The 16,314-nt window shown below is 41.2% G+C and overlaps 1 protein-coding gene across 1 annotated transcript in view; it reads left to right on the top strand.

Moving 5' to 3' along the window:
- The window catches only part of RSRC1 (arginine and serine rich coiled-coil 1), a 227,261-nt gene that overhangs the window by 126,709 nt on the left and 84,238 nt on the right, over positions 1–16,314 (top strand). The window lies entirely within an intron of this gene.

Below are 16,314 nucleotides of genomic sequence, written 5' to 3'. Positions count from 1 at the left end.
GACCAGTGGTCCATCTATTCTGCCCTTTTAGTATTTTCTTTCTATTCCTTTTTTTTTTTTTTATCTTAGGATAGATGTGCCTCAAATGCCCCTCTGCCACATAAAACAACATCAGTATATAAATGGCTTATGGGGAGGAGCCTTGTTGCAATAAGTTTTGCTTCTTGACGTGCAAAACCTTATTTAGATAGTCAAATGTGGTGCATTTGCAGCAGCATTAAAGTACACCCATTGACAAAAAATAATGTACTAAGAAGTTGTTGTTGGAATCAAATGAAACTCTGTGTGTAAATGTAATAATGATACATGTACAGTAAGTGATCACAATATTACATCAAAGTGATAAGGGTATTGGGGAAACCGTACAAGCAAAAGGAGGCTCTGGTACCCTGTTGTTCTGCTTTTAGCGTTCCGTATGGCATCTTGCAGGACATTTGCCCAAAGATGTTACAGCTGAGCCTGTAGATCCTGTACACCTGTGGGTTGCTGAACCTGGTTCTTTAAAGACTATGGGGGAGATTTATCAAAGGGTGTAAAATTTAGACTGGTGCAAACTGGCCACAGCAACCAATCACAGCTCAGCTTTAGGCAGTGCTGAAAGGAAAGAGGAGCTGTGATTGGTTGCTGTGGGCAGTTTGCACCAGTCTAAATTTTACACCCTTTGATAAATCTCCCCCTATGGGTCCATTTACACAAAAAGATTATCTGACAGATTATCTGCCAAAGATTTCAAACCAAGACCAGGAATGGATTTGAAAAGAGGAAAAATCTGTTTCTGTCTTTGGCTTCAAATCTTTGGCAGATAATCTTTCAATTAATCTTTCTGTGTAAATGGACCCTTACTTATGGCTCTATTACACAGAGTGATAATCTGCCGAACTGGGCCAATTTGGCAGATTTTCGCTCTATGTAATAAAGACAACAATGAGCCGATGATAACCATCATTGCTGATCATGTCTTTTGGTCCTGCCTAAAAATCATCAGCCTCTGGGCATGCATCACTATGTATAATAGTGATACGCCGTCAACAGCTGATGAATGTGTAAAGAAAATAATAAAGTTTGTATGTTCTTGTCCATGTTCTTAGTGCTTCTGCCTGACAGAGTGGCCTGTCACTTTAGACAAGGTGACTTCGGACAGAAGCCAGTAAGAACTCTGAGGGAGAAGGCAGAAGCTCCAAGAGTGTGGTCAAGTATATATCAACTATTAACTTTAGTATGTAACACTAAAAAGGCAGGGACTGCACAGACATCGCTAACAAAATAAATAAATATATATATATATATATATATATATATATATACACATACATACACACATACACACAGCCCTTGCTGCACGATAGACGAGCCGTGTAATAGGCTCTGTTAACGAGCACTGATTTAGCAGATCAGCACTCGTTTACATAGGTGATCGGGCCGTGTAATATGGCCCTTAGGCCTAATTCACACATCGGTTCTGTCCGCAATTGCGGGCAGAACATGAAACCAATGTTATCCTATGGCCCCCGTTCACACGTCCGTACGTGTATACGGGGCCGCGATCTGAGACGGAAAAAAAATGGATATGTTGTAATGCAGACCGTTTTTTGCGTCAAGGATCGCTGGGGTAATGATTTGTGAACGTAGTGGTCTGTGAAACACGGAGCACTACAGATGCACATATGGTAGTGCGGTCCGCGGCCACGGACTGCACTACGGGTGTGTGAATGTGGCCTAAGTGATAAATCTGGTGACTGGACAGGCCATGGAAGTGTTTTAGGCTGGCACAGACTTTCCTGGGAAACCCTCGTTGTGTGAGGGCAAGCATTATCCTGCTGAAAAATGCCAGCTGGAAGCTCTGCCATAATGGGCAACACATGTTCCTGCAGGATATGCTGTACATATCACTGAGCTCTTGGTCCCCCTTAGTAGTCCCCAAAGCCTCTGTCATTCTCCCGAAGTTCTCCCAGCAGCCGAGCGTCTCCGAGCTTTTCTGATCAGACACTTGTCTGCCCGGGACAGCTTAGGCGTACGTCACACGGGAACGGGAACGGTGAGTTGATTGTTGTTGTTTTTTTTTCTTTAGCTGCAATTAACCCCTGCCTGACCTCAGCAGGGCTCCAGCTGGTAAAGCCTGGTGTGGTCAGGCAGGGGTTAACATTTTCTGGTGTATAAGGCAAACCGGTGACAATCTTCTTAAAAGTCAGGGGTCGTCTTACATGCCTGAAAATATAGTAGTTGTGTCATAAGGCCTCCATATTCAAACCCAATAGTTGTCCCAAACAGAACCTGGATTCTTCGCTAAAGATGACGTGTATGCCAGCTGTAAATAAAGCCCTGCCCCCAGTTTCCTGGACAGAGGCACACATCTCTTAGTAAATCCAGCAGGCCTGGTGCAGGCATTGCGAAACAATTCTACACTGCTTGGGAGCAGGTGTAGATTTGTTCCATGATTTACACCTGCAAGCAGGAATAAACTATGATGAATTCACGTCCCCTGTAAAGGCCACCTTGTCTTGCTCCGTCCATTCTTCAGGTGAGCGGGGGATACGGCTGGCGTACGCTGATCCTTTTCCGTGGCGTATGCCAGGGGCACATTTTAATAAATGCTTGCCGATGTGGTTCCAGCAAGTAGCGGTCTAGGTTTCTCATTAATTATGTCGTTTGATTTTTTAAATCAAATACATTTTTTGTTTGTTTAACAATAACTATTAATACTGTAATACTAACTGATGATTTACAGTTGTTATATGAATTTGGTTTTATATACATTTTCATTGCTTGTTACATCCTTCTTGTAACACTCTGGTTGCCATTACAGCTCCCACAAAGGTTGTCTAGCTACATTGCCCTCTTATATATCATTGCATAATGAAGAAGAGTCTTAGAAAGCTGGATCACAGGCTGTATGAGAGCTGGGGTGGTAGTCCTATCCCAGAGTACAGAAACAGATGTAACTTAGAAAAAAAATCAATTGGATTAAAAAAAAACAAGATGTCCTGTGGTAGTGCTGTTCAGTATGTTAACATGGTCTAATCTGGGGCATGCATTCTGTATGGGTCATTATTTGGTCACGGATAAAACAATGTATATGTCTGTTGTACATAGTTCATTAACTTAAGTCATTTCTATGTGAAATACATACAATGAAATTACCTTTAACATTGTATTCTCCACCACATTTTGAAGTCTGCGCTTAACATTGGCATAAAGAGAGTCAGTGCTGATGACTTTACTAATAGACCTAGTTAAAGGGGTCTTCCAGGATTAGAAAAACATATTTTCACAAGTATTATTACTTGTGTTTTTTTTTTTGGTATATTGTAAAATATTTTGAATGAAAACATTGAAACAGAAAAACACATTTGCTTTTGTCCAGAAACAGCACCTTTCCTGTCCTCAGTTTGGGTGTGGGTTTGCAGCTCAGTCCCATTGAAGTAAATAGAGCTGAACGGTAATACCACACACAGCATTAGGACAAGAAAAGCAGTTGCAATTTCTAATCCTGGACAGCCCCTTTTAAAGTAATTGTTTTATCTAATTTTATTTGTATTTTTTTTATATTCAGATGGGGCTTTTTTCTCATCATGTTTTTTATTGATAGATGCCCCTCTTTTTTTCAACCTTATTGAACTCTCAGCTTTTTTTCACCATCCTTTTCATCCAGTTATGTAATAGTAATGTAATTAATTTTATTAAGTAAATGCCACCATACAAAATGCAACATACAAAGAAATTTTGTAAAAAGACAACGATGAGTCCCAGATAAAACACCCCGGCTGCATTATGTAACCCACAATACAGCGGACAGTATGGCCCCACGCTGTTCACTATGTTATGGGCTGAAATGCATGTTTAACTTTATTTTATTATAATTGCATTTCTTTAGGACAAAACTGTCCCTTCTTTACATTATATGGCCAGAAGTCTTGAAGGGTGTAGAATGCTTTGTACATGCCTGAAGTACCAAAAATTACTAGTGAAAATTTTATACAGTGAAAAAAGCAAATGGATAATTTCTGCTATTATCTTCACTGACTCGCTAGTCTCTTCCTCCATTCACTTTCTTTATACTGTACCTTAGAACATTAGTTTATTATAGTTGAATATACCAATTTTATTTTTATTTTTTTTAATCCCTGTTAAAGTGAGATTGTGTATTGGTAGCTCTCGAAAATATTCCTATCTTTTCCAATAAAGTTTCCAAATAGCGTTATATTTTCTCAGTTTCAAATATATGCATTATTCTCCATATCTTTAATATGCTTTTGAAGCGTATAATTATAAAATAGATGTGACAGCCCAGCCCTCAAAAAGAACAATTTGTTTATTCTTCACATAGCTGTCACCCCTCATTTCTCTAATTTAACACCTTGAAATGTATTAAAAATACAATGAGATATATATCATTTTGGCCTCAGTGCTTTGGATTTTAAGCAATGTTTAAAAATATTTTGACACCTTGATGCTTAAAAGCAACATGAAGTTAAGACTGTAGATTTATTTTAGAAGGTTTTATATTGTGTTTATGTATATTACATGTATGTACATATACTGTTTACTAAATATTTCTTTGTAATGGGTCTCATATATATATATATATATATATATATATATATATATATATATATATATATATATAGATATATAGATATACACTTTTTTATTATTATTAAATAACAGTGAGCCATGAAACTATAACCACCTGGCTAACACTGTGTAGGGCCACCAAAAGCTCTGACCTGGAAAAACATGGACTCCACACCACCTGTAAAGGTTTGTGGAGTGGCATCAGCAATAGGAATTGCTTTATACCTGCACATGCCACAAACCATGAGATTTAAGTGTCAAGCTGCATTTTCCTGCTGAAACAAGTCACTGCCATTAGGAATACCAATGCCATGAATGTGTGGATTCAGTCTGCAGTGATGTTCAGGTAGGTGGTTCATGTCAAAATAACCTTCACCTGAATGGCAGCACTCATTACCCAGAGCATCACACTGCCTTTACCATCTTGCCTTATTCTCTTCTTGCTCTCTTTCTCTGGTAAGTGATGCACATATGCCAAGTCCTCCACATGATATTATAGAAATTGTGATACATCGGACCAGGCCCCGTATACAGAAAGCTGTGATGCACAGTATGTTGACGCCTATGATTCTGATACCTTATGTCATTTACAGCATTAAGATTTTCAGTAGTTTGCACTAAAGTATCTGGACCAGACATGATATTTCCCAATTTCCCAGTTCTTAAATGAGACTTGGTCAGCACTATCTACTATATACCGGGACCCCCACCAGTGTTCTACCAGTCATCTAGAAATCACAATTTGGCCCTTTTTGAATTTGCTCATATTCTCACATAATAAATTTAGGGCAGCATAACAAATGTGCCTTTATGGGTGCCAACTTTTCCCCAACACTCAGGGTGGAGCGGAAGAGCAGTGCTGAAGAGAAGCCGACTTCTTGAGCGGAGCTTTAATCAAACGAAGCGATTCGCTCATCTTTTATTGTGGTGATCTTTACATTCCACCTCCATCCAGTCAGGACCCAATCCCTAGCTACAGTATTTCTTATCTAACACAGAATAAAGAGTAGACTATATCAGATCAAGGAACAAGTTTGTTTGGGGAAACTCTTTTTGCTCACATTTTTTGTGTTTCTACACTGATCGCATAATTTGAAGAAACAAAGTACTGGTTAAGGGATAAAACCCGTTGAGTTCCAGTGAACTTGGCTAACAGAAGTGTGGCTAACATGTTTTCCCATGACTTTGTCTGCAGACTGACACTTCTGTGCGTGTGAGCTAACATGGCTTAATTGGGGATTCACACAAGACTTCAGTCTATTTAAGAGCAGTCAAAGGCTGAGCCGCAGAATACTGCACGTTTACTCAGATCTCCGAATATTTATATACAAGAATAGCTTCTTCTGCCTAGGCTAACAATATCACAGCTACTTCCCATGTTTGAGCAGATGTTAAGCAAGCCGTGGCTGAATGTTAATTTTGAGAGGGTGGCATGTTTTAAGCCCATCTGAAGTGGGCTGGTTTCCCTGCCCGGCTTACAATGCTGCATCCCTGGGGGGAATTTTCTGCTAAACCTCTTTATTTCACTCCCTCTATATGGACTCTCTCAAGTCAGTATAAAGCAGATCATCCCTTGACTAAATCTCTTCAGCCTTTGTTATTGGGCTCTGTAGACCTGTAATTAGGCCTCCTGGCAGGCCTCGCAGGCCAGTTAATGGTCATATGGAGATTCTAGGAGGCAGACTGGCTTTGAATAAATCCTTGGTAGGAATAGGTTTATGGGTCACTTCCTACCTGGACCGAGCTTTGTCTCTGTGCCCTACAGGCTGACAGGGAGCAGGTTCCCTTGACCATGGACAGCTCAGTTTGCTTCTCAAGCCCTACCCTGCTAATCTCCAGTGTAAACAGAGGATTTAGCTGAGCTTCTGTCACTTGCCAATCCACTTGGGTGTTAGTAAAGCTGTTCATGAGACTTCATTATAGAGCAGTACAGAGTCTGTGAACCAAGCGCACACTGCTCACGACCATTGACAGGGGAATACTGGCATTTTGTACAGTAGGCTTGTAATATTCCATGATTATATATTACTGTCTCATTAGCTTGTGAAATTAGACGCTGCCTTGCATTTGTTTAAACTTTTGGAATACAAAAAAAAAAAAAGGAACGTTTTGAAGCAATATGCTTGCTTTCAGCCATATTGGTTCTTTGTAATATTTTCCGGTAATAGTGACAGAATTGTGTTCTGCAAGTTGTTTGTCCTGGATATAGGTCATGGAAGACCTTAACGTATCAGCCGCGTTCTTGTTTAATGGGAATAATGTACTTTTGACCTGATAGCAACAAAGTATTCAAATGTATTCAGCTAATATATAAAGGAAAAGAGACTGCTTACTACAGAATCAAAATGGATGATGACAGATGTGTCTGGAAGGACCACATACGTAGAGCCTCTGATTTAAGTCTGCTGGAACTAATAGGATCATTGGTTTACTTTCTTGCATGCCATTTTTTTGTCTAAAGGACGGCTCAGTTAAGCAGGTTATTTTGTCTCCAGATATGCAAAATGATCAAGTCAGCAGCTGGTACTGAATATGAAATAGAGACTGACAGCAGAACACTGACCAGCTTTGTATATATTTGTGACACTTTTCAGTGTACAGTACAAAAGGCTTAGACATGCATATCATATAGCTGACTCGCGTGCGAGGGAATCATCTGGGCCATGTCAAGATTTCATATATTTCAAAGTGCATGTTTAACATATTCCTAACTAATAGTAATAATAATAATAATAATAATTCTTCCAAAGTATTAAACCTTTCTGAAGTGCCTTAAAATGTATATGTGAACATCCCCCGGTGTAGGTTAATGATTTCTTATATAATTCAAGTATAAGCTCAATAATGGCTTTTAATAGCTTCAGAACTGTTCTCTTTTTCTTCCACATCAGGCATCGCAATACCTGAGCCCACTGGCAACTGTGTAAATTCGGGACTCAATTGTTTCACTGTATGTGTTGAAGGGAAGCTTGCAAACAGACCTTATTATTGTTGGACTGACTTAAACTTTTGGTGTCCCTTCCAGATTCGTTCCGACTCTCTCAATGCCCCCTTTCCTCCCCTCCTACCTCTCCCACCTCTCCTCTTCCCCCATGTTGTTATTTTAGATTGCATAGATTTTGTAAAATCAATAAAAAAACATAAAAAAACAATGGCTTTAATAGATTATGGACCAAGTTATACAGAATATAGGTGTATATAATAATATATATTCTAATGGAAAAAAAGAAGCTGCTGCACCAAAACGGTTGCAATGGATTTATTCCATAAATGTGGTTGAGGGATTTTTCCAAGAGATTTGCAGAACGACTTATAATAGAATATCCAAATAAAAATACATACTGGTATTGGATCTTGAAGATACACAAATCGATCGAGTGCCCCCGGAACACCCAATTGTGGTGGAGAGGGAATCATTATTTGACCCGATGTCTAAATATTTAGGCTGGATATTGCTTCCCCTGTTAAGTGAAGTTCCCTCCTATCTTTATGATACGATAGAGTTGTTGGAGATTTTGGACTCTTTTGTGTTGCAAACTGGCTATTTATTGTTGAGCGGGTGTGCAGGCTTTCCGTCAATGTTTGCAAGGTTTGCAACCATATGAAGTAACATTTGTAAGATGCTATCCATGGTGCTGTTCCATAATTCGTTCTAGTTTGCTGTCAGGGCTATGGGGCTAACTTGTGTCTTGCCACCCTGGAGGATAAGATTTTTACCACTACTAACCCCTACGCCAAGTATATTAAATTAAATTTGAGATACATAGATGGCGTGCTGTTGATATGGTCAGAAAATAAATAACACTTTTTGGAGTTTATGCAATATATAAATGCTAATGAAGTAAATATGCATTTGACACACTGTCAGGGTACGTTCACACTGCGGAAAACAGGTGGAAATTCCGAGTGGAATTCCTGCTGTGAACTCCACTATGTTATGTATAGGGTGCCTCTGCTCTCCGCTCAAAGAATTTACGTGTCAGTTTTTTGAATGGAGAGCGGAGAGGCCCTATAACATTGAGACAGTGAGGCAGGTGGGATTCCAAGCGGAGTCTCCGCCTGTTTTCCTTACTGTGAACATACCCTTATGGGGGCCACCCACAGTTTATAAAAATGCAGTGCTGAACAGGACGTAAGAGAGAGCTAGATACCTAGACCATTGTCAGCTGTTGGGAAAAAGAACCAATAAAAGGAGACAGGGATTTATGTTGAGTTTCCTTCATGGCTCGATGGACTCAACTGGCACAACTGGAAAGAAAGGATGTAAATTGGTTAGATAAAAAGTACACCTAGAGGTAATTTTAAATGTGGTTCTTGCAGTCATTGTGGCGCTTTGAAGAACACTAGATGGATAAGGTAAGGGGTTGCGATATTATAGTGAATGATTTTATTACCTGTAGAATGTCTTTTGTAGTTTACTCTGTAATATGTGATTGTGGTTCATTCTACATAGGTAAAACTATTAGACCAATGCGGTTTGCTGAACAATTACTATTGATAAGGACCTGTAAAAGTTGCTCACGCTTAAAACACACATTTGGGAGAAACATAATGGTGAAGAAATGTATTGGTTTACTACGAGTGGGAAATCCCAAAACTGGAGGTGACAGGCATCCACTATAATTAAAAAAAAAGAAATGGAACCATTAGATGGGACAGGCATCAACTATAATTAAAAAAAGAAATAAAGTTTATTCTCCGGACAGATGCACTGGGACCATTAGATCAGACTTACAGACAATGGGGTAATATATTATAATAAATTATGTATATGTTTTATAATGTCTTTCTAAGTATTACCAGATGATTGTTTTTTATTTGTATATACTTTGTTATCTTGGTATAAACAGGGCCGATTCTAGCCATTCTGCCGCTTGAGGCGAAAATTAAAATGGCGCCCCCCCCCCCCCCATAAATTAGTGATCAACTGCACACATACATAAATATACTAGCAGCAATTATACCACACATATAGGTATATATTAGCTATAAATATACCACACACATAAAAATATACCAGCAGTCACTGTATGACACATAAACATATATGCCGGCAGTGTATGTACTGCATAGTAGGTGCCAGCGGTGCGTATACTGCATGCAAACACATGTACCAGCTGTGTGACCAGTTACCATCATTCCCCCTGTCTCTGTGCCTTAGGCCATGTGCACACTATGTATAACACTATATCACTGAAGATCATCAAGTCACTGCAGTACCGGCTGGATGATGTTCATTCTTTCTGAATTTGGGTGCGGGCCCACCCATGTGCGCCCACATCTGAATTCACCGCTGCACACACTCCATTGTGTGAACTAACAGGTTCTCTGCGGTCGTTATTCAGTGAATAAGATGGAGAGATGATGATGAACTATAAAGCATGGGATCCACATAATCGCTGTACCCTAACCATGCTTTATAAGTCACCTCCCTTGATCAAATGCAGTCATCCTCCAGAGTGCCCAGTAGAGGATTACTGCATTTGATCAGGGGAGGTGACCTATAATGCATGGTGCCCCCTGTAATGACATCACCTGATACCCCCAAACTGATACTGACCTCATAATAGAAGATACCCATACTCCTCCCTCAGCAAAGACTCACTTTACCAGTCAGTCACCCCTACCACCCCAAACACACAGCACCTAGAAACACTGCATACCCACCCCAGCATATATCTACTGTATAATACACACATGCACATTCACACACACATGTTTACACACAAACGCACACATTTACACACACACACACACTTACGCAATTCACACAATACCTTCTGTTTCTGATCTGTCTCCTGGCTACACAGGTCCTGGGAGGCTGTGGAGAGTCAGGACCTCAGAAGACAGAGCTCATGGTGCAGAGGAGGGGGCCCAGCCCACACAGAGGAGGGGGGACAGGCAGCACACACAGAGGGGAGGGGGGCACAGGACAGGCAGCACACACAGAGGGGAGGGGGGCACAGGACAGGCAGCACACACAGAGGGGAGGGGGGCACAGGACAGGCAGCACACACAGAGGGGAGGGGGGCACAGGACAGGCAGCACACACAGAGGGGAGGGGGGCACAGGACAGGCAGCACACAGCTCTGCAGGGTCAGTTTCCTGTTCTTCACACTGTGTTGACCTCTGCAGGCTGCCGTGCTGAGTCCCCTCCTCCTCCTGCTTCCAGTCCCGACGCTCAGGCAGCACACAGTGGAGGAAGCACAGGGATCACATCCTCCACTGTTTGCTTTGGAGATAAGGCAGCCGGGACCCAGATAAGGCAGCAGGAGGGGGTCCTGTAACACTGCTGGGCGGCTGTTAAGTCAGAAATGACTTAACTACAATGACAGGGCAGGATTGTGCCCCCCCCCCCTCAGGGACCTCGGAAGCTGCCGCCTGAGGCAGGATCCTCACTCTGCCTCATGGTAGGAACGGGCCTGGGTATAAATTTGGTGTTTACCTCTTTAAGAGAGCTGTTTAGAGAGCATATTTAGAGGATGGGTGTAGAGGGAGACGCAGAGGCTGGGAGGAGGCGCACTGTAGCGCAAAATGGTTGTTTGTTTGTATCCATAACCATGCTTGTGGAATAAATCACTTATTGCATCTGTTATGGTGAACACTGCAGTGTCTTTCTTTTTTATTGAACTTTTTTTGAACACATCTGTGAGTGCCGAGCACCACCAGTGAGAGATGCCCAGGTGATAAGTACTGAGTTATTTCCACAATGTTGCTAGCAAGTGTGACTAGTGCTTGTTTTATATACATGATAATAATATATGTCAAGATTAGGTTTTATTCTCTTCCCACTATTGTCTGATTCTGACTGTACTAGCCTACTGTGTCACTGTGTAAGCTGTGTATGACCATGACTATCAGGGAAAACAGCAGTGGGACCAGAGGTGTCATGGATAAACACTAAGTTGGTCCTCTAATATGTAATAGTTGCCACTAGACATGTAACACAATAATTTTTTTAAGTGTTTCTAACTTCTTGAGCATTTTTTTGATGTTTTCTTGTCATCCACCTTAATATGTTCACTCTTCACATGTGTATTTTATGGTATTAGGCAGTTAACAGTTGTCCTATGTAATATGAACAGCCATCCATCCCTTCTGTGAGAGAGCACCACTGTGCAAGGTATAATAGAGAAGGAGCTGCATGACTGAATCAGTGCTGAAATGCCTTCATTCTTATGATCGTGGGGGTTAGAACCCCGCCTATCATAGTCATGGCATATTCCAGTAACATTATACTAGGAATGACCCTTTAATTACGACTTTGTGATTGTCCAGCCATGAACATCAGTATGTGTGGGATTCTCTTTATATTTTCATCATGTACCTGGGTTACAGCACAGGTGTCAAACATATGGCCCTTCAGGAGTAACAAAACTACCATTCCCATCATAGTAAACGCCTACAAATCAGGAAAGGGTAGTAATCAGAATTATTGCACCTAAAAAAGGTTCTGTCCCACAAGAACAGCAAGTGTATTAGTCCACTAGAAATAGACTTTATTTGAATCAGACATACACACAAGGTTATAAACACAGACCTATTGGCTGTCCAGTCCTGATCTGAATTGTAGTTTTGCAACAGCTGGAGGGCCGCAGTTTTGACACCTGTGGGTCACAACTTTATCTTTCTGATACAGAGGTTCCTGAATAAAAGTCTGCCTGCCTGCAGCCTCCACTGCATTGAGCTCAGTAATAAAGTACTACACTCTTTTGCACACAGCATTCTATCCCTCCTTTGGAGATGTACACTGTTAACATGTACCTGACCCATATCTAACTACACTACATGCATCAAGTTTGGTCCTTGTGTTTTAAAAGGGGTATTGCGGTCCTCTAAAGCAATGCTTCTCAATTCCAGTCCTCAGGCCTCACCAACAGGTCATGTTTTTGAGGATTTCCTTAGTATTTCACAGGTGATATAATTGTACTCCGTGCATCAGGTATTAGCACATGTGTCCTTTGTATTGGATAGCCTCAAAACAGAACCTGCTGGTGATGCCTGAGGACTGGAATTGAGAGGCACTGCTCTAAAATGATTGCTATGTTGCCGAGGGTCATGGGGGGAAAAGCGATACTTGCCTACACCCAGTCCCCACACAGGTCCTTCCTGTCTCCAGCTGCCTTGGTTCTGTCTGCTTCTGAGGCTAGAGATCAGAGCAGGATCTGTCCACTCAGCCAATCATTGGCCAAGAAGGGACATTGCTGACCTCTCCTAATGGAAGCAGACAATAGAGAGAAGCAGCTGGAGACAGGAAGGAGCTGGGAAACTATTTTTTATCAGCTCTAGCCATAATGCTATAAAATTGTAATAGCATGTAATTAATTTCACTGTTACTTGATCACTGTTGGGTAATAAATATATAGGTTTATAAAAAAATTTACTGTGAAAATATCTTCTTATTGACCCTTTTTATCCAGTCTATTTTATTTTTACAATAGATCTGAATGGTCTTTGGGTAGATATTTGCAACTTTCTCTTCCTTGTGATTGAAATTTCTGATGGGATTTAAGTGAAGGAGCAGCATATGGCATAACTAATTTTGATGCAAATGTGTGCTCTAATTATGGATGGATGAATATTTCTATTTTTCTCTTGATCTTTCACACAGAAGTTTTCATACTTAAAGTTTTTCAATTTACTTTAGACTTGTGTCATATGTGGTGCGCATTGTCGCCTATCATTATAAAGCAGCCTGGCATAATCACCTTGTCATCCTAATCACGTGCCCTGACATTTCATTACTCTACACTCTGTGTACATGTGTATGGGAAGCATAGCTGTCTGTTCCTTGCTGTATGTATAGTAGGTGTTTGAGCTCTTACATGGGGCTGAGCTGTGTTCTGATATTGATGCATACTTTGATTCATCTCATTTTTACAAACGCCTCAAGCAACTTCTCTCCTCATGTCTCTGGAATCAGTCCCTAGCTTGACAAGCAGCAAAACACACAACCTGTAGGCAGTTTTCAACAATTTCTATTTTTCGTCTTCGTTTTTTTTTTTCTTAATGAAAATACCTGGCAGCTCTGTCACCTCAATGTACCGACCTAACACAAACTTCTTAAAAAAATGTAAATGGTTTTGTAGTTGTGCATAATATTTGTCTATAAATTAGACATGCCTCCATTTGTGGGGGGGGGGGGCATAGCATGGTTCTATAAAGTGACAAAAATGCCAAACTGCATGTAAACCTGCTTATCATCACATAGTATTATCTCAAGAGTGCCATATTAGATTTATTTTTTACAGCCTTGGTCTGGGTTTACATGTAGTACTGTGGTACCTAGACTGCTCCTAAACAACTCAGTTCTCAACCAGTACTTTAAAGTTTTTATAGTACGTAACCACTTGTTAGGCACCCAGCCTTGTAATCTCGCTGTAGCACATCTTTCCGTGGAAAAAGAAATGTACGGCCGACTGGTGAAGGGAATAAGCTGCACGATTGAGGGAGTCTTGTAAAGGCTCTGCAAACAAGCACCGATCTCTCTGATCAATTTGTTTGCGGTGCTGCATCAGGTCACATCAAGGTCCTTTACGTAAATCCTTTGGATCTGCCAGAATACATGCTGATCTTTAACTCATAGCTCATAGAGGGTGGTCCTGAACATGATGATGTAGTGAGCCATCTTGTCAGAGCCGGTGCTCTACTATGTTGACAGTACTCAGAGATTTGTCTTTAAGCCTATGTCACCTATTGTCATTGGTGTGATATAGGTTACCTGTCATTGTAATCCTACCTTTGGTAGTGTTATGACTGCTGAGAAGTCATGCCAAGTGTCTTGAATTTTTTTTATTTATTTATTTAATTAATTAAAAAAAAAAAAAAAAAAAAGACATAAACATTATCCAACTATAGACCATATGGACCATTCAGATGGTCAACAAATTACTCTGCAAGAAGGTTCCTGTAAATTCTTTTAAACTCTGTAGCTGCATTGAGATCATGCTGCCGAAGCAGAGGGGGTCACTGTGGTAAACCACAGCTTCTGACTACATCCCCAATATATATCCCCTATATGAAAACAACCATATCAGAGAGTGGACACAATTTAAGCCCCCAATGCTTATGACGCTTTCTTTGTCAGCAGGACAGAAGTAGTCCAGCACTGTGTGTGTAGAATATTGCATAACAACAGGGCCCCTGCTTCAAGCAGACAAACCTTAAATTTTTGTAGTTTAACCCCACAGATCCTGTGGGTAAATTGTGATTGTGGCATTTAAGTGGTTTCTGAGCATCTGTCATCCCATTGGCATAACCTCTAAAACGGGTTTCTATGCCAGCAGGAGAACTATTGAAGCACCCAAATTTCTATGTATTTGTACCTTTTCGGCTAATTGGTTCGCCTATCTGTGTTAAGTTGACAGTGTTATACATACACTCACCGGCCACTTTATTAGGTACACCATGCTAGTAACGGGTTGGACCCCCTTTTGCCTACAGAACTGCCTCAATTCTTCATGGCATAGATTCAACAAGGTGCTGGAAGCATTCCTCAGAGATTTTGGTCCATATTGACATGATGGCATCACACAGTTGCCGCAGATTTGTCGGCTGCACATCCATGATGCGAATCTCCCGTTCCACCACATCCCAAAGATGCTCTATTGGATTGAGATCTGGTGATTGTGGGGGCCATTTGAGTACAGTGAACTCATTGTCATGTTCAAGAAACCAGTCTGAGATGATTCTAGCTTTATGACATGGCGCATTATCCTGCTGAAAGTAGCCATCGGATGTTGGGTACATTGTGGTCATAAAGGGATGGACATGGTCAGCAACAATACTCAGGTAGGCTGTGGCGTTGCAACGATGCTCAATTGGTACCAAGGGGCCCATAGAGTGCCAAGAAAATATTCCCCACACCATGACACCACCACCACCAGCCTGAACCGTTGATACAAGGCAGGATGGATCCATGCTTTCATGTTGTTGACGCCAAATTCTGACCCTACCATCCGAATGTCGCAGCAGAAATCGAGACTCATCAGACCAGGCAACGTTTTTCCAATCTTCTACTGTCCAATTTCGATGAGCTTGTGCAAATTGTAGCCTCAGTTTCCTGTTCTTAGCTGAAAGGAGTGGCACCCGGTGTGGTCTTCTGCTGCTGTAGCCCATCTGCCTCAAAGTTGGACGTACTGTGCGTTCAGAGATGCAGAGATGCTCTTCTGCCTACCTTGGTTGTAACGGTTGGCTATTTGAGTCACTGTTGCCTTTCTATCAGCTCGAACCAGTCTGCCCATTCTCCTCTGACCTCTGGCATCAACAAGGCATTTCCGCCCACAGAACTGCCGCTCACTGGATGTTTTTTCTTTTTCGGACCATTCTCTGTAAACCCTAGAGATGGTTGTGCGTGAAAATCCCAGTAGATCAGCAGTTTCTGAAATACTCAGACCAGCCCTTCTGGCACCAACAACCATGCCACGTTCAAAGGCACTCAAATCACCTTTCTTCCCCATACTGATGCTCTGTTTCAACTGCAGGAGATTGTCTTGACCATGTCTACATGCCTAAATGCACTGAGTTGCCGCCATGTGATTGGCTGATTAGAAATTAAGTGGTAACTTGCAGTTGGACAGGTGTACCTAATAAAGTGGCCGGTGAGTGTATATAGTGGTGCCTTGGATTACGAGCATAATTCGTTCCGGGACCACGCTTGTAATCCAAATCCAATCTTAAACCAAAGCTAATTTCCCATAAGAAATCATAGAGATGCAGACAATTGGTTCCACACCCCAAAAA

The sequence above is a fragment of the Dendropsophus ebraccatus genome, chromosome 6 (assembly GCF_027789765.1).
Source record: "Dendropsophus ebraccatus isolate aDenEbr1 chromosome 6, aDenEbr1.pat, whole genome shotgun sequence".
NCBI classification, from domain to species: Eukaryota; Metazoa; Chordata; class Amphibia; order Anura; family Hylidae; genus Dendropsophus; species Dendropsophus ebraccatus.
This window is presented reverse-complemented; position numbering and strand designations above follow the sequence as displayed.